At 47.2% G+C, this 26,101-nt stretch overlaps 1 long non-coding RNA gene across 1 annotated transcript in view; it reads right to left on the bottom strand.

Moving 5' to 3' along the window:
- LOC117090651 overlaps positions 1-26,101 on the bottom strand; it is a 76,982-nt gene that overhangs the window by 48,424 nt on the left and 2,457 nt on the right. Inside the window, exon 2 of the long non-coding RNA XR_004440080.1 lies at positions 21,163-21,348. This is a non-coding gene — a long non-coding RNA (uncharacterized LOC117090651). The remainder of the gene's footprint in view (positions 1-21,162; positions 21,349-26,101) is intronic.

Genomic DNA, 26,101 nt, shown 5'->3' with positions numbered 1-26,101 from the left:
AGACTCCGGAAAAAAAAAAAAAAAAAAAAAAAACCCTACCTCTAGATAGAGGTATACACGCTTAATCAGACATATATATAAATTCTGAGGTTCACTGACCGTAAAAAGTCCTACCATGGTTGCCAGGTTAAGAACCCTGAATGTAAGGAAAGAAACAAAATTCATGTGGCTAAAGAGCTGAAAGGTGCGTAGCCGTCAAGAACACATGGAGAAGCACAGGAAGGCCAGACCCAGAGGGGGTCCAAGGCTGGCGTCCCTAGTGCCACAGTGCCCTCTGGCGGTAGATCATAATTATTGCAGCGTACTCCCAGGCCAGAGGAAGAAATGTAGGACTCGGAAAATGCCCGAGTCCACTCTGTCTCCCCTCAAGCCTCCAGATGGCCTCTGTCCACCCATCTGTCCTTCAGTCGTCTTCCCCACAGCCCATCTCTTAGGAATTTGATATCTCTTAAGGCAGTGAAATGTTTCTCAGAGTGAGGCCCAAGGACAGTTTACTCAACAGGTCCTCAGGTAAACAGTTTCAGAGGACAAAGTGATCAACAATTTTGTTCCCCTACTTTTCACAGATCTGAAAAGTGACAGTGATTATGGCTGTCACAGAAATATTATGTTCTAATAATGATTATGTTTTTACCACTTACTACAATCTTAAAATTCGCACAAGGGTTTTCCAGGACTGCTTGAATTACCTTGACTAATCCTTTTGTCGGATTGTTTCTTTTTTGAAACAGGGTCTCACCCTGTTGTCCAGGCTGGAGTGCAGTGGCTCAATCTCAGCTCACTGCAGCCTCAACCTCTGGGGCTTAAGAGATCCTCCCACCTCAGCCTCCCAAATAGTTGGGACCACAGGCATGCACCATCATGCCTGGCTAATTTTATTGTTTGTGGGGACAAGGTCTTACTATGTTTCCCAGGCTGTTCTCCACCTCCCGGACTCAAGCAATCCTCCTACCTCAGCTTCCCAAAGTGCTGGGATTACAGGCATGAGCCACTGCACCCGGCCACCTGGGCTAATCTGATTTTCCATCCTGTGCAAGTTTTTGTTTATATTTTAAAATGTGCTTTATGCATCCATATAGTTGTGCAATATCTCCAAATTACAAAAGTTATTAAATGGCTCAAAAGTGCCTCACTGACTCATCAGAGTAGCAATGAAAATGAAAATACATTTGACAGCTCAGAATAATGTCATCCACATAAACAGTGACCAGGATTTCAGTGGGAATATAAAATAGCTGTATGTGCTAGGAAGAAGGAAAAATGGAAATGATTATTTAGCCCAAGCAGCAAAGAGAAACTGCAGAGAAGAGAAACCTCAGAGATTATCTAGAAACTGGGTTTTACTGGCTATTCACTTCTTGTCCCCAGTGAATTATCTGCTATAAAATGTCAGGTCTTAGCTCGAAGTCATCAGATCTTTTGTATCAGTCACAATCAGAGTCTACTGATCTTTTTTTTTTTTTTTCCCAGAATAAGCACAAAGCAACATTTTCCAGAATAAAAATTTAATTTTGTGCAAGAATATAGCATATCATTCAAAACTGCCCTCACTCCTACAGCTGCAAGTCACTGGACGACAAAGAAGCCAGACAAACCAGCTGGGAGGTTAATGACATTAATACTTAGAGAGAAGTGGCTGGGCACGGTGGCTCACGCCTGTAATCCCAGCACTTTGGGAGGCTGAGGCAGGTGGATCACGAGGTCAGGAGATCAAGACCATCCTGGCTAACAAGATGAAACCCCATCTCTACTAAAAACAAAAAAAATTAGCCGGGTATGGTGGCGGGCACTTGTAGTCCCAGCTACTCTGGAGGCTGAGGCAGGAGAATGGCGTGAACCCAGGAGGCGGAGCTTGCAGTGAGCTGAGATTGCGCCACTGCACTCCAGCCTGGGCGACAGAGCACGACTCTATCTCAAAATAAATAAATAAATACTTACAAGCAGTTTTATCAAATGCCACTGTTGCATGTCACATAACAATGGCAACACACAAGAGCAATCACCATGATGTGTATGTGCTAGCAGAGTCCTTTTTTTTTTTTTTTTTTTTTTGAGATGGAGTCTCACTCTGTTGCCCAGGCTGGAGTGCAGTGGCACAATCTCGGCTCACTGCAACCTCCAACTGATTCTCCTGACTCAGCCTCCAGAGTAGCTGGGATTACAGGCATGCGCCACCATGCCTGGCTATTTGTGTGTGTGTGTGTGTGTGTGTGTGTGCGCGCGTGTGTGTGTGTGGATTTTTAGTAGAGATGGGATTTCACCATGTTGGCCAGGCTGGTCTTGAACTCCTGACCTCATGATCCACCCACCTCGGCCTCCCAAAGTGTTGGGATTACAGGCGTGAGCCACCACGCCCAGCGAGAGTCCTCTTCATGGCTGGCTAAATTCCTGATGTACAGACTGAAATGACCTTCATGTGACTCAGGCTGCAGTCACTAAGAAAACATTCCTTTCAATGTGATCATGTGGAAACAGGCAGCATGTACAAGGGAATGCTTCCCTGTCACTCCAGCGCCCCACCCCACACACACACCATGAGGTACTCGGACCCTAGAGAGCAAAGGTGAACTGCATTTTGTTTTAATTTGACATTTTTATCAAGATACAATTCACATAACTTAAAAGTTACCATTTTAGGACGGGTGGTGGCTCATGCCTGTAATCCCAGCACTTTGGGAGGCCGAGGCAGGCGGATCACGAGGTCAGGAGATCGAGACCATCCTGGCTAACACGGTGAAACCCCGTCTCTACTAAAAATGCAAAAAATTATCCAGACGTGGTGACAGGCGCCTGTATTCGCAGCTACTTGGGAGGCTAAGGCAGGAGAATGGCGTGAACCCGGGAGGTGGAGCTTGCAGTGAGCCGAGATCGCACCACTGCACTCCAGCCTGGGCAACTGAGCAAGACTCCATCTCAAAAAAAAAAAAAAAAAAAAAGTCACCATTTTAAAGACCAGGCACAGTGGCTCACACCTGTAATACCAATACTTTGGGAGAACGAGGCAGGCAGATAGCTTGAGCTCAGGGGTTTGAGACCAGCCTGGACAACATGCCCAAACTCCATCTCTACAAAAAATAAAATAATTAGCCCAGTGTGGTGGTGTGCACCTGAGGTGGGAGGATCACTTGAGCCTGGGAGATTGAGGCTGCAGTGAGCTCTGATTGTGCCACTGCACTCCAGCCTGAGCGAAAGAGTGAGACCATATTTAAAAAAAAAAAAAAAGTCCAAATTCTCTCCCTATACCATCCCCTGGCAACTGCTAATCTGTTTTCTGTCGCTATGGATTTGCCTATTCTGGGCTTTTTATATAAATGGAATCATACAGTATGTGACTGGCTTCTAAACAAAATGTTTTCAAGCTTCATGCATGTTGTAGCATCCAACAGAACTTCATTCCTCTTTACGGCTGAATAACATTCCATTGTATGGCTACGCCACATTTTGTTCACTCATTAATCACATCACTGAATGGACATTTGAATTACTTTGGCTAATTTTTTTTTTTTTTTTTTTTTTGAGGCAGGTTCTCACTCTGTTGCTCAGGCTGGAGTGCAGTGGCGTGATCTTAGCTCACTGCAGCCTCAACCTACTGGGCTCAAGAGATCCTCCCGCCTCAGCCTCTCAAATAGCTGGGACTACACATGCTATGTTTAGTTCATTCATTTATCACATTGCTTGATGGACATTGGAGTTGTTTCTACTTTTTGGTATTATGAATAGTGCTGCTGTGAACATGCATGTACGAGTCTTTGTGTGAACATGTTTTCTCTTCTCTCAGATATATACCAACAAGTGCAGTTGCTGAGTTATATGGTGATTCTATATTTAACCTTTTGAGGGGCTGCCAAACTGTATTCCAAACAGCTGAATCATTTTACATTCCTACCGCCAGTGTCTGAGGGTTCCGATTTCTCTATATTCACACCAACACTGGTTGCTTTTCTTGATTTTATTATATAGCTATCCTAATGGATGTGAAGGGATATCTCATTGTGGTTTTGACTTATATTTCTCTAATAACTAATGATGCTGACCATCCTGTCATGTGTTCATTAGCCTTTTTTTTTTTTTTTTTTTTTTTTGAGGCAGGTTCTCACTCTGTTGCTCAGGCTGGAGTGCAGTGGCGTGAGCTTAGCTCACTGCAGCCTCAACCTACTGGGCTCAAGAGATCCTCCCGCCTCAGCCTCTCAAATAGCTGGGACTACACATGCTATGTTTAGTTCATTCATTTATCACATTGCTTGATGGACATTGGAGTTGTTTCTACTTTTTGGTATTATGAATAGTGTTGCTGTGAACATGCATGTACGAGTCTTTGTGTGAACATGTTTTCTCTTCTCTCAGATATATACCAACAAGTGCAGTTGCTGAGTTATATGGTGATTCTATATTTAACCTTTTGAGGGGCTGCCAAACTGTATTCCAAACAGCTGAATCATTTTACATTCCTACCGCCAGTGTCTGAGGGTTCCGATTTCTCTATATTCACACCAACACTGGTTGCTTTTCTTGATTTTATTATATAGCTATCCTAATGGATGTGAAGGGATATCTCATTGTGGTTTTGACTTATATTTCTCTAATAACTAATGATGCTGACCATCCTGTCATGTGTTCATTAGCCTTTTTTTTTTTTTTTTTTTTGAGACGGAATCTCGGTCTGTCACCCAGGCTGGAGTGCAGTGGCCAGATCTCAGCTCACTGCAAGCTCCGCCTCCCGGGTTTACGCCATTCTCCTGCCTCAGCCTCCCGAGTAGCTGGGACTACAGGCGCCCACCTCGTTGCCCGGCTAGTTGTTTGTATTTTTTAGTAGAGACGGGGTTTCACCGTATTAGCCAGGATGGTCTTGATCTCCTGACCTCATGATCCGCCCGTCTCGGCCTCCCAAAGTGCTGGGATTACAGGCGTGAGCCACCGCGCCCGGCCCATTCATTCTTTTGCATGTGGACATGGATTTGTTACAGCATCATTTGTTGAAAAGGCGATTCTTTCCGCCACTGAATGGCTGTGGCAACATTGGCAAAAGTCAATCGACCATAGATGTGCGGACAGGAATTTTTTTTTTTTTTTTTTGAGACGTAGTCTTGCACTATTGCCCAGGCTAGAGTGCAGTACAGTGGGGCGATCTCCGCTCACTGCAAGCTCCACCTCCCAGGTTCACGCCATTCTCCTGCCTCAGCCTCCCACATAGCTGGAACTACAGGCGCCCGCCACCACGCCCGGTAAATTTTTTTTTTTTGAGATGGAGTTTCACTCTTATTGCCCAGGCTGGAGTGCAATGGCAAGATCTTGGCTCACTGCGACCTCTGCCTCCAGAGTAGCTGGGATTACAGGTATGCGCCACCATGTGGGCCTGGCTAATTTTTTTGTATCTTTAGTAGAGAGGGGGTTTCACTACGTTGGCCAGGTTGGTTTTGAACTCCTGACCTTGTGATCTTCCTGCCTTAGCCTCCCAAAGTGTTGGGATTACAGGCATGAGCCACCGCGCCCAGCCAATTTTTTTGTATTTTTAGTAGAGACGGGGTTTCACCGTGTCAGCCAGGATGGTCTGGATCTCCTGACCTCGTGCTTCGCTCGCCTCGGCCTCCCAAAGTGCTGGGATCACAGGTGGGAGCCACCACGCCCGGCCGATGTATGGACTGAATTCAGTTCCAGCCATCTCTTTATCTATCCTTATGCCAATACCACATCGTCTTGATTACAGTAGCTGTGTAGTAAGTTTTGAAAGGTAGGAAGTAGGCCGGGCGCGGTGGCTCAAGCCTGTAATCCCAGCACTTTGGGAGGCTGAGACGGGTGGATCACGAGGTCAGGAGATCGAGACCATCCTGGCCTACACGGTGAAACCCCGTCTTTACTAAAAAAAAAATACAAAAAACTAGCCGGGCGAGATGGCGGGCGCCTGTAGTCCCAGCTACTCAGGAGGCTGAGGCAGGAGAATGGTGTAAACCTGGGAGGCGGAGCTTGCAGTGAGCCGAGATTGCGCCACTGCGCTCCAGCCTGGGCGACAGAGCGAGACTCCGTCTCAAAAAAAAAAAAAAAAACAAAAAAAAACAGAAAGGTAGGAAGTATGAATCCTTTAATTGCGTTCCTTTTCAAGATTGTTTTGTTTCTTTTAGGTCCCATGCAATTCTGTATGAATTTAGGATCAGCGTGTCCATTTCTGGGGTTTGGGGGGACAGTTTCAATAGGGATTGCATGGACTCTGTAGATAAATTTGGTATCAACATCTTAACAATATTAAGTTTTTAGACAATAACCATAGGCTGTCCTTTGATTTTATTTAGACCTTGTTTAATTTCTTTCAACAATATTTTTTAGTATGCAATTATTGCATTTCTTTGGTTAAATTTATTCCAAAGTATTCTATTCATTTTGATACTATTCTAAGTAGACAGTCTTCTTAATTTCATATTCAGGTTGTTCATCGCTAGTGCATAGAAATGCAACTGATTTTTGTATATAGAAAAGCCCAGAACTAGTAATGTAACTGATCTTGTATCCTGCAACTCTGCTGAACTGGTTTATAGCTCTAACTGTTTTTTGTAGATTCTAATTATTTTTGTAGATTTCTTAGGGTTTTCTATATATAATATCATGACATTTGCAAACACAGATAGCTTTACTTCTTCCTTTCCATCACACCAGTTTTTTTTTTTTTTTGAGGCGGAGTCTTGCTCTGTTGCCCGGACTGGAGTGCAGTGGCCGGATCTCAGCTCACTGCAAGCTCCGCCTCCCGGGTTTATGCCATTCTCCTGCCTCAGCCTCCCGAGTAGCTGGGACTACAGGCACCCGCCATCTCGCCCGGCTAGTTTTTGTATTTTTAGTAGAGACGGGGTTTCACCGTGTTAGCCAGGATGGTCTCGATCTCCTGACCTCGTGATCCGCGCCCGGCCTATCACACAAGTTTTTTTAAAGGCAGGATGACATTTGTGATATTTATATGCTCTAACGAAGAGCATTCATCTCATTGCAAAGGGTTTGTTCAAGTAGTATATCTTAGTGACACACCAGAACCTATGACTCAGGACCAGTATTTTACAACCTTCATGTTAGAAATAAAATACCAGGATTTCTTGAACTTAGAACTCTGGCACAGTTGCATCATGAACGCTTTACTATTTCTCAACATTGGATTTTTTTTTTTAGAAAGAAATCAAAAACATATTATTGAATATATATATATATATATATATATATTTTTTTTTTTTTTTTTTTTTTTTTTTGAGACGGAGTCTCGCTGTGTCGCCCAGGCTGCAGTGCAGTGGCGCGATCTCGGCTCACCGCAAGCTCCGCCTCCCGGGTTCCCGCCATTCTCCCGCCTCAGCCTCCGAGTAGCTGGGACTACAGGCGCCTGCCACTGCGCCCGGCTAGTTTTTGTATTTTTAGTAGAGACGGGGTTTCACCGTGTTAGCCAGGAGGGTCTCGATCTCCTGACCTCGTGATCCGCCCGCCTCGGCCTCCCAAAGTGCTGGGATTACAGGCTTGAGCCACCGCGCCCAGCTTGAATATATTTTAAAACCACTGAGATTAAAAGGTAAACTTCATGTTATGCATATGTTACCACAATAAAAAAAACAGTTGAAATTCAACATCAGAACATGAAATACTTTCCAACGAAGCCAAGGGTGGGATAAGAAATCTATTTGCCACCATCACCCAGGGTTAAAACAATCTTCCAAATTTTGAGTGTAGTGTGCTTATAGACGTAGGTCCTGTGGTGTGGCAAATCACCTTCCCTGACAATGTCCGCCACAGTTCTGAGTTCAAGTTTCATCAGCTTATCTAGGACTGTCTAACAGCCACAAAGTACTGGATGTCATTCCCAAAGTCTGACACCAAGCTAAATTTAAATAATCTAGTGATGACAATGTTCTTCTCCTTGATTTAAAACAGAGACACTGTTGTTACTTTTTTAGTGTTTTAATACATTATTTTAAAATTTGAGACATTTTTTTTGAGACAAGGTCTTGCTCTGATGCCCAGGCTGGAGTGCAGTGGTGTCATCATAGCTTACTGCAGCCTTGACCTCCCAGGCTCAAGCATTTCGACCACCTCAGCCTCTGCAGGCAACTGGGACCACAGGTAGTGCACCACCACGCCGGCAGGGACAATTTTTTTTTTTTCCAAGACAGGGTCTCACTCTATCACCCAAGCTGGAGTGCAGTGGCATGATCTTGGCTCACTGCAACCTTCGCCTCCTGGGTTCAAGTGATTCTCCCACCTCAGCCTCTCAAGTGGCTGGGATTACAGCCGCCCACCACTATGCCCAGCTAATTTTTGTATTTTTAGTAGAGACGGAGTTTTGCCATATTGGCCAGGCTGGTCATGAACTCCTGACCGCAAGTGATCTGCCCACCTTGGCCTCCCAAAGTGCACGGACTACAGACATGACCCACCGGCAGTGCCCAGCTGACCATTTTTTAAGTTGACCCAAAATTTTGGCATTTTGTGTATTAAACACCCATTAAAATGGCCCATGGAGGCCCAACTTTGAGACATTTATCTGGTAGAAAGAGCACTGGGCGGCCAGGCGCGGTGGCTCACACCTGTAATCCCAGCACTTTGGGAGGCCGAGGCGGGTGGATCACCTGAGGTTAGGAGTTTGAGACCAGGCTGGCCAACATGGTGAAACCCCGTCTCTATTAAAAATACAAAAACATTAGCTGGGTGTGGTGGCAGGTACCTGTAATCCCAGCTACTTGGGAGACCGAGGCAGGTGAATTGCTTGAACCCAGGAGGTGGAGGTTGCAGTAAGCTGAGATCCTGCCATTGCACTCCAGCCTGGGTGACAGAGCAAGACTCTGAAAAAAAAGAAAAAGAAAGAAAAGAAAAGAAAGCAATGGGCCAGGTGTGGTGGCTCAAGACTCTGTCAAAAAAGAGAGAGAGGCCGGGCGCGGTGGCTCAAGCCTGTAATCCCAGCACTTTGGGAGGCCGAGATGGGCGGATCACGAGGTCAGGAGATCGAGACCATCCTGGCTAACACTGTGAAACCCCGTCTCTACTAAAAAATACAAAAAACTAGCCAGGTGAGGTGGCAGGCGCCTGTAGTCCCAGCTACTCGGGAGGCTGAGGCAGGAGAATGGCGTGAACCCGGGAGGCAGAGCTTGCAGCGAGCTGAGATCCGGCCACTGCACTCCAGCCTGGCCGACAGAGCAAGACTCCATCTCAAAAAAAAAAAAAAAAGAGAGAGAGAGAAGGAAAGAAGGAAGGAAGGAAGGAAGGAAGGTGGGGGGGAGGGAGGGAGGGAAGGAGGAAGAGCGAGCACTGGGCCAGGTGTGGTGGCTCAAGCCTGTAATCCCAACACTTTGGAAAGCCAAGGCAGGAGGATTGCTTGAGCCTAACAGTTAAAGATAAGCCTGGACAACATAGACAGACCCATCTCTATTTAAAAAAAAAAAAAGTTTAAAGAAAGCACTGAACTATGAATCAGGAGCTCTAAATTCTAGTCCTGTTTTTGACCTTGGCTATGTTAAGCAACCTTTATAAGCCAACGTTTACTCATTTTCAAATGGATTGATATTTCTTGCCCTGGCTTCCTCACAGGGTTTCTATGACAAACACATGAGAAAATAGATGCACAAATGCTTTGTAACCTTGGCTTTGTGCAAATGTGTGAAATGAAATAATCTTTTCAAAGTGCACCTGTCCCTCTGGCTTCTCTTTCTCTTGGTTCCTTTATACATCATATATACATCTCTGCCAGTTGCCTAACAACTGCTCCTCCCAACTTTGCATGTATATATCTGCTACAGCTTTGGGGAACAAACTCTGCTTGTCCCTGGTGAAGAAAGGGGCCAGGTCTCCTAATCCTGCTCTAACTCTTCCTGGAGTCTCTCTCTCCATCTCCTGGGCTCCTCCTCTAGTTATGCAGAGGGAACAGGGCTTCTGATCAGCTTAGAGCAGCCCAGTTCTCTCTCACTCAATGGACGTGGCCCCAGCCCTGACTGCAGAGATCTGTCCCTTCACTCCACTCGGTTCCTTGTCCCAGCTTCCCAAGGAGCCCCACATCTGAGATTCCACAGACAAAGACACTCCCCCCACCCCCCCGTGGCAGGCTGGGAAGCTGTGAGGAGCTCTGAGCCAGAAAAGGGAGAGGACAGCCCCACCTTGTAGACCCCACCCTCTAGGAATGGATTTATGCTTCATTGTTGGCGGGAACCATAGAAACCACAGATGACCATGAGTCAGTAGATAATAAACAGGATTCTTTACAAACAGAAGTTGCCTGGGGCAGCCCTAGGAAGGTGAGGCCCTGGATTTCGTGGTTTGGCCTGTAAGAACCTCCTAGCACCCTGGAACTCCCAAACATAATATTAGGCAATGCCAATGAGCGCAGATCAATAATTTGCGCAGGTAAGTACTTCTGGGGTTCCTATTCCAGATGCCCTGGCACTCTGAACTCCCCCATCCAAAGCTTCTTTTCATTCCTCAAACTCACCGTGTGGTCTCTTGGCTCTTAGCTTTCCTACCCAAGCCCCCAACTCCTTGAAATTCTCTTCCCTCTTCTTACTCAGAAAATACCTATTCATTCTTCAGACCTCAGCTTAAATGTCAGAACTCCAGCATAAATGTCCCTGATTCCTGAAAGTGTCAGAAACCTCAGAAAAGAGGGCCAGGCATGGTGGCTCACGCCTGTAATCCCACCACTTTGGGAGGCCGAGGCCAATGGATCACTTGAGGTCAGGAGTTCAAGACCAGCCTGGCCAACATGGCGAAACCCTGTCTCTACTAAAAATACAAAAATTAGCTGGGCATGGTGGTGCATACCTGTAATCCCAGCCACTCGGGAGGCTGAGGCAGGAGAATTGCTTGAACCCAGGAGGCGGAGGTGACAGTGAGCCGAGATCTCACCACTGCACTCCAGCCTGGGTGGGAGAGTGAGACCCCGGAAACGATGAGATCTTACTTTTCCCTCACAGTCTGAAGACAGAGCACTTTCCATGGAGTGCTGATGAGCCAGGGTCCTGGGCTCCTTCCGGTATGCCAGCCCTAGGGCAAGTCTCTGAGTCTCAAGGTCCAGGACTGCAACATCTCCTGTCCAAACAGCAGGATGGAGACAGGACAGGATAGGAACGAAGTAGGAGAGGGGTCAAGGGTTCATGCTGGCTGGCGTCCCACCATCCTTTTGACATGAGTCACCCTTCCGCCACTTTATAAGAGGAAGGTAGACCTCTTATCAGTGGTAGGCAATAGCAGGGCAGCGAAAACCGTTTCCCCACCACGGCCAAGGCAGGGAATAGAGGCTGCATTGTCCCTAGAGAATTGTAAAAGAGTAACCCACCGAAAGCTCTTTGTTATCCCCTGGGCCAGCAATCCTAAACAATGTCAGTGATAAACATTCCTCCCTGAAAATGTATTTTATTGGTCTAAGTTCTAAATCTAAATAAATGCTGTCATTACCACTGAGTTTTCATTATATGTGAACTTCGGCCGGGTGGGCGCAGTGGCTCACGCCTGTAATCCCAGCACTTTGGGAGACTGAGGCAGGTGGATCACTTGAAGCCAGGAGTTCGAGACCAGCCTGGCCAACATGGTGAAACCCCCATCTCTACTAAAAATACAAAAATTAGCCAGGCGTGATGGTGCACGCCTGTAATCCCAGCTACTCAGGAGGCTGACGCGGGAGAATCACTTGAACCTGGGAGGCAGAGGTTGCAGTGAGCGAGATGAGGCCACTGCACTCCAGCCTGGGTGACAGAGTGAGACTCCGTCTCAAAAATAAATAAATAAATAATATGTGAACTTCAAGTTAACTTGTTTTTATAACTTAGCGTTTAAATAACATTATTTCCTGTGCAGAAATTAAAGCTGAAAACTCTAGTTATACAGTGAGCCCCGGACACCCGCAGACTCAGCTACACGGGTTTCCTCCTTCTGGCTGGTCAGCGCCTCCGTCCCTGTGGAGCTGCTATGGAAGCAGGCGCTTGGGAGAGCCAGTGACACCATTTTACACTCAACTCCATCTTTTTTTTTTTTTTTTTTTTTTTTTTTAATTTAGAGACAGGGTCTCCCCATGTTGCCCGGCTGGTCTCAACTCCTGGTCTTAAGTAATCCTCCCGACTCGGCCTCCCAAAGTGCTGGGATTATAGGTATGAGCCACGGCACCCGGCCAATCAACTCCATCTCAAAACTGGAAAGGCGCACACACACACACACACACACACACACACACGACAGGCACATCCCTTGCTGGTCACAGCCTATAGTCACAGTGTGTTTCTAGTTGAGGAAACAGTCTAAAGATGCCTACAAAGACCCACTCCGACAACAATGGAGAGTCCACATGTCCCGATACCCATATCAACATATGCTCTGAAGACAATCATAGTTATACCTTGATGTATTAATACACACTAAAACGTCACGGAAAGTTTTCTTTAAATCAACAGAGTTATCAACTCTCTCATGCAGTCTGCTCACCCACATGTAGACACAGCTTAGTTTAACCTTTATATCGACCAGATCCCTATATGAGAAAAACTTAAAACAAAGCCGGGGCAGTCCTCTGCTTGCTTCCTGAGGACACCCTCCTGTGTAACAGAATAGCTTTCGATAAACTCTCTTCTTACTGCACTCTGTGACTTGCCTTGAATTCCTTCCTGCACAAGATCTCAGAACCCTCTGGGCTCTGGATCAAGATCCTTTTTTCCACTAACAGAACCACATATCTCTGCCTTTCAATAGTAGATTCAAAACACACAATGATGGTGCCATGATTGCAAAGACAAAGGAATAACTTGAGTTATTTTCCTCTTGTCTACTTGGACTTTTGTTTGTGTTAAAAATTTAAAACAGTGAAAAAGAGGTCATGTGTGGTGGCTCATGCCTGTATCCCAGCACTTTGGGAGGCCATGGTGGGAGGATCACTTGAGGCCAGGAGTTCAAGACCTGCCTGGCCCACATGGTGAAACCCTGTCTGTACTAAAAATACAAAAATTAGCTGGGCGTGGTGACACACACCTGTAATCCCAGCTACTCGGGAGGCTGAGGCACAAGACCCACTTGAACCCAGCAGACGGAGATTGCAGTGAGCTGAGATTGCACTCCAGCCTGGGTGACAGAGTGAGACTCTGTCTTAAAGAAAAAAAAAAAGTGAAATGGAAAGCAAATTACAAGTTGTAATATTTTTGTTTTATGAGGGCCAATATGGAAACTTCAATTCATGATTATTGCTGAAAATAACTCTTGTAGAGAAAGGGGGTGTTAAGAAATAATCCATGCTGGTCAGGTGCGGTGGCTTATGCCTGTAATCCCAGCACTTTGGGAGGCCAGGCAGGTGGCTCTCTTGAGCATAGCAAGAACCTGTGTCTACAATCATAATAATAACCCATGCCACATAGAATACTTCAGGCACCACATGACCTCTCAACTTTCCCAAATTTTAAGATAGAATGCTTGGAGTGTAAAAGCATCATGGCCCTGAAAAAAGGATGCTTCATAATATCAGTTTGAGTTGAACCAACGAGTGGATAAAGAAAATGTGATATGTCTATGGAGTTGGAGACCATGATTCTAAGTGAAGTAACCCAGGAATGGAAAACCAAACATCGTATGTTCTCACTTATAAGTGGGGGAGCTAAGCTAGGAGGAGGCAAAGGCATAAGAATGATACAATGGACTTTGGGGACTCAGGGGGAAGGGTGGGGAGGGTGAGGGATAAAAGACTACTCGTTGGGTACAGTGTACACTGCTCAGGTGTTGGGTGCACCAGAATCTCAGAAACCACCACTAAAGAACTTATCCAGGTAACCAAACACCACCTGTTCCCCAAACACTATTGAAATAAAATTTTAAAAAATAAATAATAATGATATCAGTGTGGGCGAATCTTGTTGTAATGAAATTACCACAAACCTGTTGTAGGTCTTCGTGTCTTCTCTGTCCTGTATATATTTTTGTAAAGGGCAAAATGTGAAGTTAAGAAGATGTGTTGGGATGTTGTGGGCTCAGACAGGGTGCAGCAGGAGTAGGGACAGTATTACATTCCATACCCCCAAAGCTCCCCAGGAATACTGGAGTGCTGAGGGAGAGTCAGGTAGTAAATACTGATAGTGATAGCATCTTACATCCTGCGTGTGATAAGCTCACTTATCAAGGCAGAGCTCCATGTCTTATCTATTTATCTTAAAGATCATCATGATTCTTAAAAGCACCCAGACAGTGCTGAGCTCCTGTGAAGCTCGAGGCAGATCTGCCACAGAGCAGCTTCTGAACCCTCACACAGCGTCCAGGGCCAGGCTGTCTGCCATCCTGGCGGGGCTGCTCTTCTCCAAATATTTTGCACAACTTCAAGAATGGGGAAGTGAGGCCAGGTGCAGTGGCTCACGCCTGTTATCCCAGCACTTTGGGAGGCCGAGGTGGGCGGATCACGAGGTCAGGAGTTCGAGACCAGCCTGACCAACATGTCGAAATCCCGTCTCTACTAAAAATACAAAAATTAGCTGGGCGTGGGCAGCGGGCACCTGTAATCCCAGCTACTCAGAAGACTGAGGTAGGAGAAACGCTTGAACCCAGGAGGTGGAGGTTGCAGTGAGCCAAGATCGCACCTACTGTACTCCAGCCTGGGTGACAGAGTGAGACTCTGTCTCCAAAAAAAAAAAAAAAAAAAAAAAAAGAAGAGGGAAGTAAAAAGTTTCACATTTACTAGCAAGAGATGAACATTGCATCCTCCAAAAAAGGAACATATATCAAAGGCACTTTAGTGTTCTTTTTTTTTTTTTTGAGACGGAGTCTTGCTCTGTTGCCCAGACTGGAGTGCAGTGGCCGGATCTCAGCTCACTGCAAGCTCTGCCTCCTGGGTTCAAGCCATTCTCCTGCCTCAGCCTCCGGAGTAGCTGGGACTACAGGCGCCCGCCACCTCACCTGGCTAGTTTTTTTGTATTTTTTAGTAGAGACGGAGTTTCACCATGTTAGCCAGGATGGTCTCGATCTCTTGACCTCATGATCCGCCTGTCTCGGCCTCCCAAAGTGCTGGGATTACAGGCTTGAGCCACTGCGCCCGGCCGGCACTTTAGTGTTCTATATTTACTAAGACTTGTAGGAAAAAACATCTTCATTCCCTTTTGCTCCTAATTATTGAATAATGGAAAGTCACATTCTTTTTTTTTTTTTGAGACAGGGTCTCACTCTGTCACCCAGGCTGGAGTGCAGTGGCATGATCTTGACTCACTGCAACCTCCACCTCTCCAGCTCAAGCGATCCTTCCACCTCAGCCCCCCAAGTAGCTGAGTCTAGAGGTGGGAGCCACCACACCTGGCTAATTTTTGTATTTTTTATAGAAGGGTTTCACCATATTGTCCAGACTGGTCTTGAACTCCTGGCTTCAAGTGATCCACCTGCCTCAGTCTCCCAAAGTGCTGGGATTACAAGCGTGAGCCACTAAACCTAGCCTCGGTCATTTAAAAAATGTTTTTTTACATGTCTCCAATTTGCTATCATTTATCAATCACTTCTCTGCTCATTTATTTATTCCTACCATGTTCTTAGACTAACTTACCATTGAGATGTGATTCTACTGTAAATAAAGCATTGAACAATGATCATGAATACATCTTTTGGAAACCTCCGACTTACTAGTGATAAATCTTCTTGTTAATTTTGCTCTGCACCCTAATTATTCTAGCAATAAATGATTATTCATCCACTGGTACATTCTATTATACCATAAACATAAACCATACTTACAGTATGTCAGGTAATGTTCTAAGTACTTTATATATTAACTCATTTGGTCCTCACCGCAACCATATGACATAGACACAAATATGAAGATTCTGTGGCACAAAGAGGTTAAACAACCTGTCTAAGACCACACAGCCCATAAGTAGCAAAACCAAGATTCAGACCAAGGCTGCCTCAATCCACACATGAGCCAAACCCCTGCACATGTTGCCTCTCCTTGAAAAAATGTTGGGGTACAGGGGAAGCTCTGTCCATCTCACTGGGGAAGGGTACAATCTCAATTAAATTTTTCTTTTTAAGTTGAATATATATTTAAAATATATTTCTGACATCCTGGACAACATACTGAAACTTTGTCTCTACAAAAAATACAAAAATTAGCCAGGTGCAGTGGCAGGTGCCTGTGGTCCTGGGAGCCTGGGAGGCTGAGAGGATCACTTGAGTCCAGGGAGGTCAAGGCTACACTGAGCCATGATCACGCCACTGCATTCCAGCCTGGGCAACAGAGCAAGACCTTATCTCAAAAAAAAAGAGGGTCAGCCGGGCGCGGTGGCTCAAGCCTGTAATCCCAGCACTTTGGGAGGCCGAGACGGGTGGATCACGAGGTCAGGAGATCGAGACCATTCTGGCTAATACGGTGAAACCCTGTCTCTACTTAAAAATACAAAAAACTAGCCGGGCGACGAGGCGGGCGCCTGTAGTCCCAGCTACTCGGGAGGCTGAGGCAGGAGAATGGCGTAAACCCGGGAGGCGGAGCTTGCAGTGAGCTGAGATCCGGCCACTGCACTCCAGCCTGGGTGGCAGAGCAAGACTCCGTCTCAAAAAAAAAAAAAAAAAAAAGAAAAAAAAATATATATATTTCTGTTTTAATTATGTATCAGTAATTCTAGTGATAGAGAGAATGTGAGAGACCAAATGGGGCAAAATATCAGTAACTGACAAGTCTAGGTAAAGGGCATACGAAAGGTCATTATATTATTCTTGCAAATTCCTAAAACTTTGAATTTTTTAAATAAAAAGTTAAAGAGAATTATTTCATCTTAAATGTCAACAATAATATGCTAAATGTTACATTTTAAAATATAAAGAAAGATTTTAGATTCAAAAGTATACAAAGATGTATGCAGTTTTTCAAAATGCTTTTGGTAGAACAGATCCAAAGTTTGAAGGCAAAACAGTTTTTTTTTTTGAGATGGAGTCTCGCTCTATCGCCCAGGCTGGAGTGCAGTGGCGTGATCTGGGCTGACGGCAACCTCCGCCTCCCAGGTTCAAGTGATTCTTCTGCCTCAGACTCCAGGGTAACTGGGATTACAGGCGCACACCACCACGCCCAGCTAATGTTTTGTATTTTAGTAAAGACGGGGTTTCACTGTGTTGCCCAGGCTGGTCATGAACTCCTGAGCTCAGGCAATCCACCCGCCTCCCAAAGTGCTAGGATTACAGGCGTGAGCCACCGAGCCCGGTCACAGGCAAAACAGTTTTAGGGAACATACCTGCTCTTGTCTCATTGGCCAGATTTTGCTACATAGTCACCGGTATCCACTTCCCACAGGTTAGTTCCAGGAAATCAGATTCTAAGATGGGGATATGAATGTAAGAAGTTGATTTGGAAGTCTCTTGAATTTGACCCTTGCGGAGAAATGAAGCAGGATTAAGCACGGGGGAAGCACGGGGATGATGCAGTCATCACCAAGGCCCTAGCCACAGGCAGCTCTGCAGCTAGGACAGCCTTGCAGAGTTAACCCCAACTGGAACAAGCGGCCCAGACTTTTATGCTTCCACATCAGCCACTGAGTGGATACAGGTGGCCCCAGCAAAGGGCGCAGAATCTTGGGTGAAGCAATTCTTTAGCTGAAGCAATCACTGGGAGAGGAGACTCAGCTGAAGCTGTTTCGACAGCGTCCACTACATTCCCACTTTACAGACAAGGAAGTTGAGGTATACAGCAATCAGCTGCGTGTAGTGGCTCACACCTGTAATCCTAGCACTTTGGGAGGCCGAGGTGGGTGGATCACTTGAGGTCAGGAGTTAGAGACCAGCCTGACCAACAAAGTGAAACTCCGTCTCTACTAAAAATACAAAATTAACCAGGCATGGAGGCGCATGGAGGCGCACCCATGTATTTCCAGCAGCTCGGGGGGCTGCGGCAGAAGGATCACCTGAGCCTGGGAGACAGGGATTGCAGTGAGCCGAGATCACGCCACAGCACTCCATCCTGGGAAACACAGCAAGACTCTGTCTCAAAAAAAAAAAAAGTATAGCAATTAAATAACTTTCCCAAGATCACAGAGCTGGTAAATGGTTTTATCCATTCTTCAACACCACATTAGTGCTGTGTAACAAGCACCCATAAAATATGTACTAACAGGCTAATAACAATAAAAATGTACTTTGGCACATGAATCAATCAGGTTGGCTACGTCATTCTGCTGATTTGGTCCAAGTTAGATTTCGGCTGGGCTCCCTCGTGTGTTTGTGGCTATGGGTCAACTTACCTCGCCTGGTCTAGGATGGCCTGAGCTAGGATGACTTTCTCTCCTGCGTGTGGTCTCTTGTCCTCCTGAGCTTGTTCCTCATCATAGTGGGAAGCTTCCGATACAATGAATGTGGACAAAGCCTTTGGAGCTCCAAGACTAGAACGAGTCGGTCATCACTTCTACCACATTCTATTGGCCAAAGCGAATCACAAGGCCAAGCGCAGAGTCAGTGCGGGAGGATCTTACCAAATGGCATAGACACTCAGAGATGTAAAAAATCAGGGACAAGCAACCATAGTGATGGAGCCCGAATGCAAACTCCAGAGACCTCACTCCTAGAGGTCTTACTCCACAGTCATCTCCCAAGCAAATCTTTAACTAGTATCTATGTCAAGTTCCACCTGGCCTGGCACTGGGAAAGAGCAAGGTCCTGCTTTTAAGGAGTTTACGGCCTAGATAAGGAGCCAAGACACCTACGATGAATGTTTGGTAGCAAGAAAGGTAAGGCAAACGTAAGAGGGGCAAATGCAGCAGGAATCGGGGCAGGGGAGGTACTGTGGACCACGTTGGTCCAGGAGGGTCTGGGCAGGGATTGATTCAGGTCTTGGAGAATGTGCAGAGTTGAGTCAGATAGTAAGGAGGGATGCACACCCGCACCTCCTCCTCCTCCTCCCCCAGGTAATGATGGAGGGAAGGGAAGGAAAATAGACAGAATGCAGGGCCTGTGAAGAAAGTAGGTTTTTTTTGTGTGTGTGTTGTCTTAATTTTTTGAGACGGAGTCTTGCTCTGTGTCACCCAGGCTGGAGTACAGTGACGCGGTCTTGGCTCTGCAACCTCCACCTCCTGGGTTCAAGTGATTCTCCTACCTCAGCCTCCTGAGTAGCTGAGACTACAGGTGCATACCACCACACCCGGCTAATTTTTTGTATTTTTAGTAGAGATAGGGTTTCACCATGTTAGCCAGGATGGTTTCGATCTCCTGACCTCGTGATCTGCCTGCCTCGGCCTCCCGAAGTGCTGGGATTACAGGTGTGAGCCACCGCTCCTGGCCTGAGGAAAGCAATTTTCTAAATCCCCTCTCTGTTGTCCCCTCAGCCCCTTAGGATTTCCTTTTATCTGCCTTGGCCAGGCATTGAGAGCCCAGCATGCTGAGGACAACAGTATTTCATTGTTACATGGATTTACTATCCTCCTTTTGAGGACTGTGGGTGAGCCATTTTTGTTTTACTGAGCAGAAAGGCAGACGAGATTACCAAAGGACAAGAGTAGATGGCTCCATAAAGGAAAGGGAATGGAGCCACAGGATGGGGAAGATCAGGAAAAGGGGTTGGAAGGAGACAGAAGAGGGAGCAGAAGAGGAGAGGACTGAATAGATACTATGAGGAAGAATATTTTGGGGAGACAGGAATGAAGATGCCTGTTAGGAAACGATGCTGTATAATGAGCAACAGAGCCCCGGGGGGTTTGGGCTCTAGCCAGCAGCCTTCAGTAAAGACCAGCCCTGGCCAGCAGCCTTCAGTAAATACTTCTCAAAGCTTTAGGAGTTAGATTTCTTGTGTCTTCAAATGCTGAGATGACCTTTAGGGCTGAAACAAGGCAGTCAATTTTATCTGGTTTCCTTTCCATACAACAGGCTTATCTAAAGCAACTTGTTTATTTTCCTATTGGATAGTAGTCAAAGGTGCCAGCTTAGGAATGAGACAAGTGAGTTCAAATCCTCACTTTTTTTCTTGCTAACTTTGTCATCTTGAACATGTCATATAACCTCTCTGAGCCTGTTTCCTCCCCTGTGATAGGAGTATGATAGTATCTACCTCATAGGATTTTTGTGAGGATTAAATAAAATAAAACATATAAACTTGTGTCTTGCACATAGTTATTCTTTAATAAGCTAGCTCTGGCTGGGTGCAGTGGCTCATGCCTGTAATCTGAGCACTTTGGGAGGCCAAGTCAGGAGGATCCCTTGAGGCCAGGAATTCAAGACAAACCTGGGCAGAGGCCGGGTGCGGTGGCTCAAGCCTGTAATCCCAGCACTTTGGGAGGCCGAGACGGGCGGATCACGAGGTCAGGAGATCGAGACCATCCTGGCTAACACGGTGAAACCCTGTCTCTACTAAAAAATACAAAAAAACGGCCGGGCGCGGTGGCTCAAGCCTGTAATCCCAGCACTTTGGGAGGCCGAGATGGGCGGATCACGAGGTCAGGAGATCGAGACCATCCTGGCTAACACGGTGAAACCCCGTCTCTACTAAAAATACAAAAAAAAACTAGCCGGGCGAGGTGGCAGGCGCCTGTAGTCCCAGCTACTCCGGAGGCTGAGCCAGGAGAATGGTGTAAACCCGGGAGGCGGAGCTTGCAGTGAGCTGAGATCCAGCCACTGTACTCCAGCCTGGGCGACAGAGCGAGACTCCGTCTCAAAAAAAAAAAAAAAATCTGGGCAGAGAGGGAGACCCCCTTCTCTATAAAAAATTAAAAATTAGCCAGGTGTGGTGGCACACACCTCTGGTCTCAGCTACTTGGGAGGCTGAGGTGGGAGGATCACTTGAGCCCAGGAGGTTGAGGCTGCAGTGAGCCATGATCACACCACTGCACTCCAACCTGGATGACAAAGCAAGACCCTGTCTCTTAAAAAGAAAAAAATAGTTAGCTATTGTTATTATTATAATGATCCAATGACCCAAAGTTTAGTTATTTTATCCTCATTTTACATACAAGGATGGAGATATAGACAAATCAAATCCAACTGCCGCCAAAGCCTGATGAAGAGCTTTCCTATAAACAAAGACCCTGGCCTGAGACAGAGATGACTCCAAGCCTCTGAGCCCTGCACAGTGCATTTGTCCTCTAAAAACAACATACTAACAAGTGCATGAGCAGTAAGGGAGGCAGAGATCCGTAACTGAAGGTCATTTAGGCAGGCAGAAATGATTAATGCAAAATTAAGGTAGAACCCGACACAAAATGGATGCGAAGTCAGAGGCAGACATCTGTCCTACATACTCACTGTGGTCTCCTGTTTGGCAGTTGGCAGCTGGACCAAATGTCCTCTCCAAAGCCTTGTTAGATACAGAAATTGAGCCAGCTCTTCCACATCCTGGCTTTGTGACCTTGGTGAAGCTATTTTACCTCCGAGATTCAGTCTTGCACCAACTAAGTGGGATGATACTGGTAGCATCTGCCTCTTGGGTTGCTGTAAGGAGAAATGGAATGATATCTTCTCAGCATCTTACCCAGTGCCTGGTGCACAGGGTGGTTCCTCAGACCTTGTCTGCCCGTATGAACCCAAACTCAGAACATAGTCTCTGAAGGAAGGCAAAAGGATCCAGGGTTTCTAAACCTGCTAAAATGACTGAAGCTGTGGTTCAGTTATCCAAAGAGGGGTTCATGATACAGAGAAGGGTATTCCCCAGAGCACGAGGAAATTAAATTTAAGCTGGAAGTATTTGGGTCAGAGATGAGAAAGAACTTCTGAAAGTCAGGGTTGTCAAATTAAATTAGAAATGATGATTTAAGAGTGTTGTGCTGCTAGTGTCTACTCTAAGAGGAGAATACCAGCTCATCTGCCTGGGCTGGGCAAGGTGTGCCATCATGAGATGGGCCCAGACAGTCAGCCACCCTGGGCAAATGGGCCTCAAAATACATGTGCCCTAAGTGAGGACTGGCTGTGACCCTAGGCTAAGTGACGAGGGCCACAGAGTTAGTAGAAGTTGGCCATTGGGGAAGGACTGTTCTAGTTTTGAAGACATTTGCAAGGGTTGACCCAGAGCCTTAAACTGCCTAGGTGCATGTAAGTTTGAGTCATCCTCAGGTGGGATAAACCTGAGAGGACCCAGTGTCAGTGCAGACCTGAGAGAAGAAATCAAATGACCACTGGAAGGAAGGGGGCTTGAAGGAAGTGACCCCACTCACTGAGCAGAGCCACTTGAACAAAGGCATTGACCCTGGAAGAAGCATTGCTGGAGGTGTTGGGCACAGGCAGGAACCGTCCGCCAAGGGCATCAGCCCGCGCTCCCGTTTGGGGAGAAGTGTTGGACTACAAGACCACTTGGGGCCCATCTGACTCAGGAAGGAAGGCCAGGCCTTGGAGGCTTGTCTGCTCCTGCCCCCAAAGACCAAGACAATGCAATGAAGTTTCATTGCATTTCCAGGGGAGGTCACTAGGGGAGACCATGGCTGTCAGGTGCAGTGGGGCAAAGATAGAAGGCCAAGAAATAAAATGGCTCCAGACATCTTTCACTTTGGATATGCCCTTGTCATTCCTGAAGGCCTGAGCAGCCTGGAAAGAGAGAAGGATGGGGAACATTTCCACAGCTGGGACCTTCGGTGACATGGCCTCAACATCACCTGCTAAGGAACCTGCTGGAGCTCCTGAGCCACAAAGACCCTATAGGTCTGGTTAAGATTCCATAGCCCTTGGCTGGGCGCGGTCGCTCATGCCTGTAATCCTAGCACTTTGGGAGGCTGAGGCAAGTGGATCACGAGGTCAAGAGATCAACACCATCTTGGACAACATGGTGAAACCCCGTCTCTACTAAAAATACAAAAAATTAGCTGTGCGTGGTGGCGGGCACCTGCAGTCCCAGCTACTCAGGAGGCTGAGGTGGGAGAATCACTTGAACCCGGGAGGCGGAGGTTGCAGTGAGCCGGGATCGCGCCACCACTGCACTCCAGCCTGGCGACAGAGCAAGACTCCATCTCAAAAAAAGAAAAAAAGAAAAGAAAAGATTCCACAGCTCTTGGTCCAGCCCCTTTTCCTCCTTCTCTACCTAGCTGACTACTACTCATCCCTCAAGTCCCAGCACAAAGCTTGCCTCCTCTAGAAGCCATCCCTGGCTCCCCTATGTCGTAACTGGTCCTTCCAAAGTGTTCCTGCAGCTCCCAGTTTATCCCTTCTATGTCTAACTTCCATATCAATATTCTATTCACCCATCTGTTCATCCAGTGTTCTGTTCACTACAGGGCATGTTGGCTGAGGTGAACAGCCTACTAAGGAGGCTGAGGTGGGAGGATCACTTGAGCCTTGGAGGTCTAGGCTGCAGAGAGCTGTGGTGGCGCTACTGCACTCCAGTCTCGGTGACAGAGCGAGACCCTGTCTCAAAAAAATAAAAAAAATTCCATAGCCTCTCTGGGGCTGCATGCCAAGCAGGAACGCCAAACTGAAATTATGGAAGAATGCTAGGTATCTAAAAGGCAAAGGTGGTTCCTTTGGTCAGGGATGGAACCGTACAGGCCAGTCTATCTGCAAGTCATTCTGTCTGGGTCCTCTAGCAAGTCAATCCAGTTCAATTCCCAAACACCATGCCAGTCTTGTGTTAGGCTGGTCCCTGCCCTCGGGCATAGGCAGCATATGCTAATATCAACAGTAGTAGGCAGAACAAGAGTGCCTTTTAAAGAAACATTGCGGTCAAGGCTGTTGCAACCAGGGAGGAAAGTGATCAGCCTGGCTGCGGGATTATTAGGAAAGGCTTCGTGAAGGAGGCAGTCCTAGGAAAGGCCTCGAAGGAGGTAAGTGGAGACGGAGGACAAGGCACCCAGCTGAGGGGAACAGCTTGAGCAAAGGCATGGAGTCAGGAAAATCGAGGCGGACCCAGGGAATGGGGACACACCTAGGGACTGAGTAGGGAAGTATAACTGAGGTCAAATCGTGGAGGTCCTGGAAGGCCAAAAAGAAGGTTTGTCCTCCTAAGCCACCACCCAGAGATCCTCGACTTGGAAACTGGGATATTCCCAGGGAGCCAATAGGGTAGACCCTCAGGAGGCCTTTAGGGAAGTCTGCTCTTCAATTTCTTTTTATTAATTAATTAATTAATTAATTTTTTTTTTTGAGACGGAGTCTTGCTCTGTCGCCCAGGCTGGAGTGCAGTGGCACAATCTCGGCTCACTGCAAGCTCCATCTCCCGGGTTCACGCCATTCTCCTGCCTCAGCCTCCTGAGTAGCTGGGACTACAGGCGCCCGCCATCTCGCCCGGCTAGTTTTTTGTATTTTTTAGTAGAGAGAGGGTTTCACCGTGTAGGCCAAGATGGTCTCAATCTCCTGACCTCGTGATCCACCCGTCTCGGCCTCCCAAAGTGCTGGGATTACAGGCTTGAGCCACCGCGCCCGGCCAATTGATTTATTTTTTGAGATGGAGTCTATATCTGTCGCCCAGGCTGGAGTGCAGTGGCGCGATCTCGACTCACTGCAAGCTCCGCCTCCGAGGTTCACTTCATTCTCCTGCCAAGTAGCTGGAACTACAGGCGCCCGCCACAACGCCCAGCTAATTTTTTGTGTTTTTGGTAGAGACGGGGTTCCACCGGGTTAGCCAGGATGGTCTGGATCTCCTGACCTCGTGATCCGCCTGCCTCGGCCTCCCAGAGTGCTGGGATTACAGGCATGAGCCACTGCGCCCGGCCTCAATTTCTTTTTAAACATGCTCTTCCCTCCTCCAGAAATGCCCTTTCTTTCTTCTCAGCCCAGCTGACTGCTACTCATCCTTCGAGTCCCAACGCAAAGCTCGCCTCCTCTAGAAGCCATCCCTGGCTCCCCTATGCAGTAACCGGTCCCTCCAAAGTGCTCCCACAGCTCCTGACTTAGTCCTTCTATGTCTAACTTAAATATTAATGTTCTGTTTGTCCATCTGCCTCCCCATTAGTCTGTAAGCCCCTAGAAGTCAAGGCCTCTTGTTCTTTTCTATATTCCTACTGTCTTGCACATTGCCAATAAATGTAGAAGGAATGGAGGAGGGGAGGAAAGAAGAAACTGGAAGCACCAGTTCTGGCCTGAGGCACCAGAGGCTGTGCCCTGTGGCCTGGCCTCCTGGTATTCATCTGTCTCACATGACCTGGCACCTCCTGCTTGAACCCTCAGTTTCTGCCTCGCTCTGGGCAGGGAGAACACAGCTCCCATTAGCTGCCTCCTGTTGCTAGTGCCTGCCAGCCCCTCATTAGCCCAGATGGTCCCCACTCCTGCCCTGAGAGATATGGGCTTGGCGGAGGTCGAGGCCCTTCCTGCCTGGTGAGCCCCTTATGCCAACCCCAGGCAGTTATCCTTAGGCTGCTATTGGACAGAAGCATTTGATCTTCAGAGCTCTGACCGTGGACACACACTTTACCATCAGTTATGGGGTCAATTCGGGGACCTAATGAGGAGCATCTTACCTGGGAGAAAGTGAGGGATATGACTCAAGCTAGGCATATGAGGAAAGGCTAGGATAACCAAGAATAAAGAGAAGTATCCAGGTGGCATACTCTGGTCCAAGGACCAGGTAGCCCCTAGCCTCACTTGGCAGAGGCCAAGCCTCCAGCCTCCCAATTCTTTAGATTTCATTCAGCTCCCTGAGAATGCTCCCCTCAGCCTGCCACAGGTGTGTGCTCTCCACAGCACAGAAGGGGTCATGGAAGTGGAGACGGTGAGAGTGACAGCGGAGAAGAAACAGAACACGGAGGCCTGCCTCCCAGGCCACACACCTGTGCCCCGCCACACCTCTGGCTTCTAGACTTCAGCTTTCCCTGGGAACCTCTCCTCCCAGGGAGGCTGAAGACAGGCCCTGGGGCAGTGGTGGGTGGAGATTGGACCTCAGCGCCTAGAGGGAAGTGAAAGGGTTTAAACACCCCCCCAACCCACCCACCCCCCGCCAACCATCTTCCACTGGGCCAGTCTAGCCAGCTCACCGCAGAGCACTGTAAGCCCAGGCTTGTCTTTGGTGCTCTCTCAGTTTCATCTTCCCTCTTACTCCTCCTTCCCACTCCTTCTGGGAGACACTGGGAGGAGAAGCTAGGGGCCACTGGCACCAGCTGTCTCTGGGGTGTCATTTAATACTGTCCATAATCACCACCTCCTCTCCTGGCTTATTAACTCTTTCCCTCATGGCTACTCATGTCGTCCCTGGACGTCTCTCTAGCTCTGTCTAGCTCTCACAACACACACAAACACATACACACACACACACACACACACACACACA

The sequence above is a fragment of the Trachypithecus francoisi genome, unplaced genomic scaffold, assembly GCF_009764315.1.
Source record: "Trachypithecus francoisi isolate TF-2019V2 unplaced genomic scaffold, Tfra_2.0 Lachesis_group11, whole genome shotgun sequence".
In the NCBI taxonomy this organism is placed as follows: domain Eukaryota; kingdom Metazoa; phylum Chordata; class Mammalia; order Primates; family Cercopithecidae; genus Trachypithecus; species Trachypithecus francoisi.
This window is presented reverse-complemented; position numbering and strand designations above follow the sequence as displayed.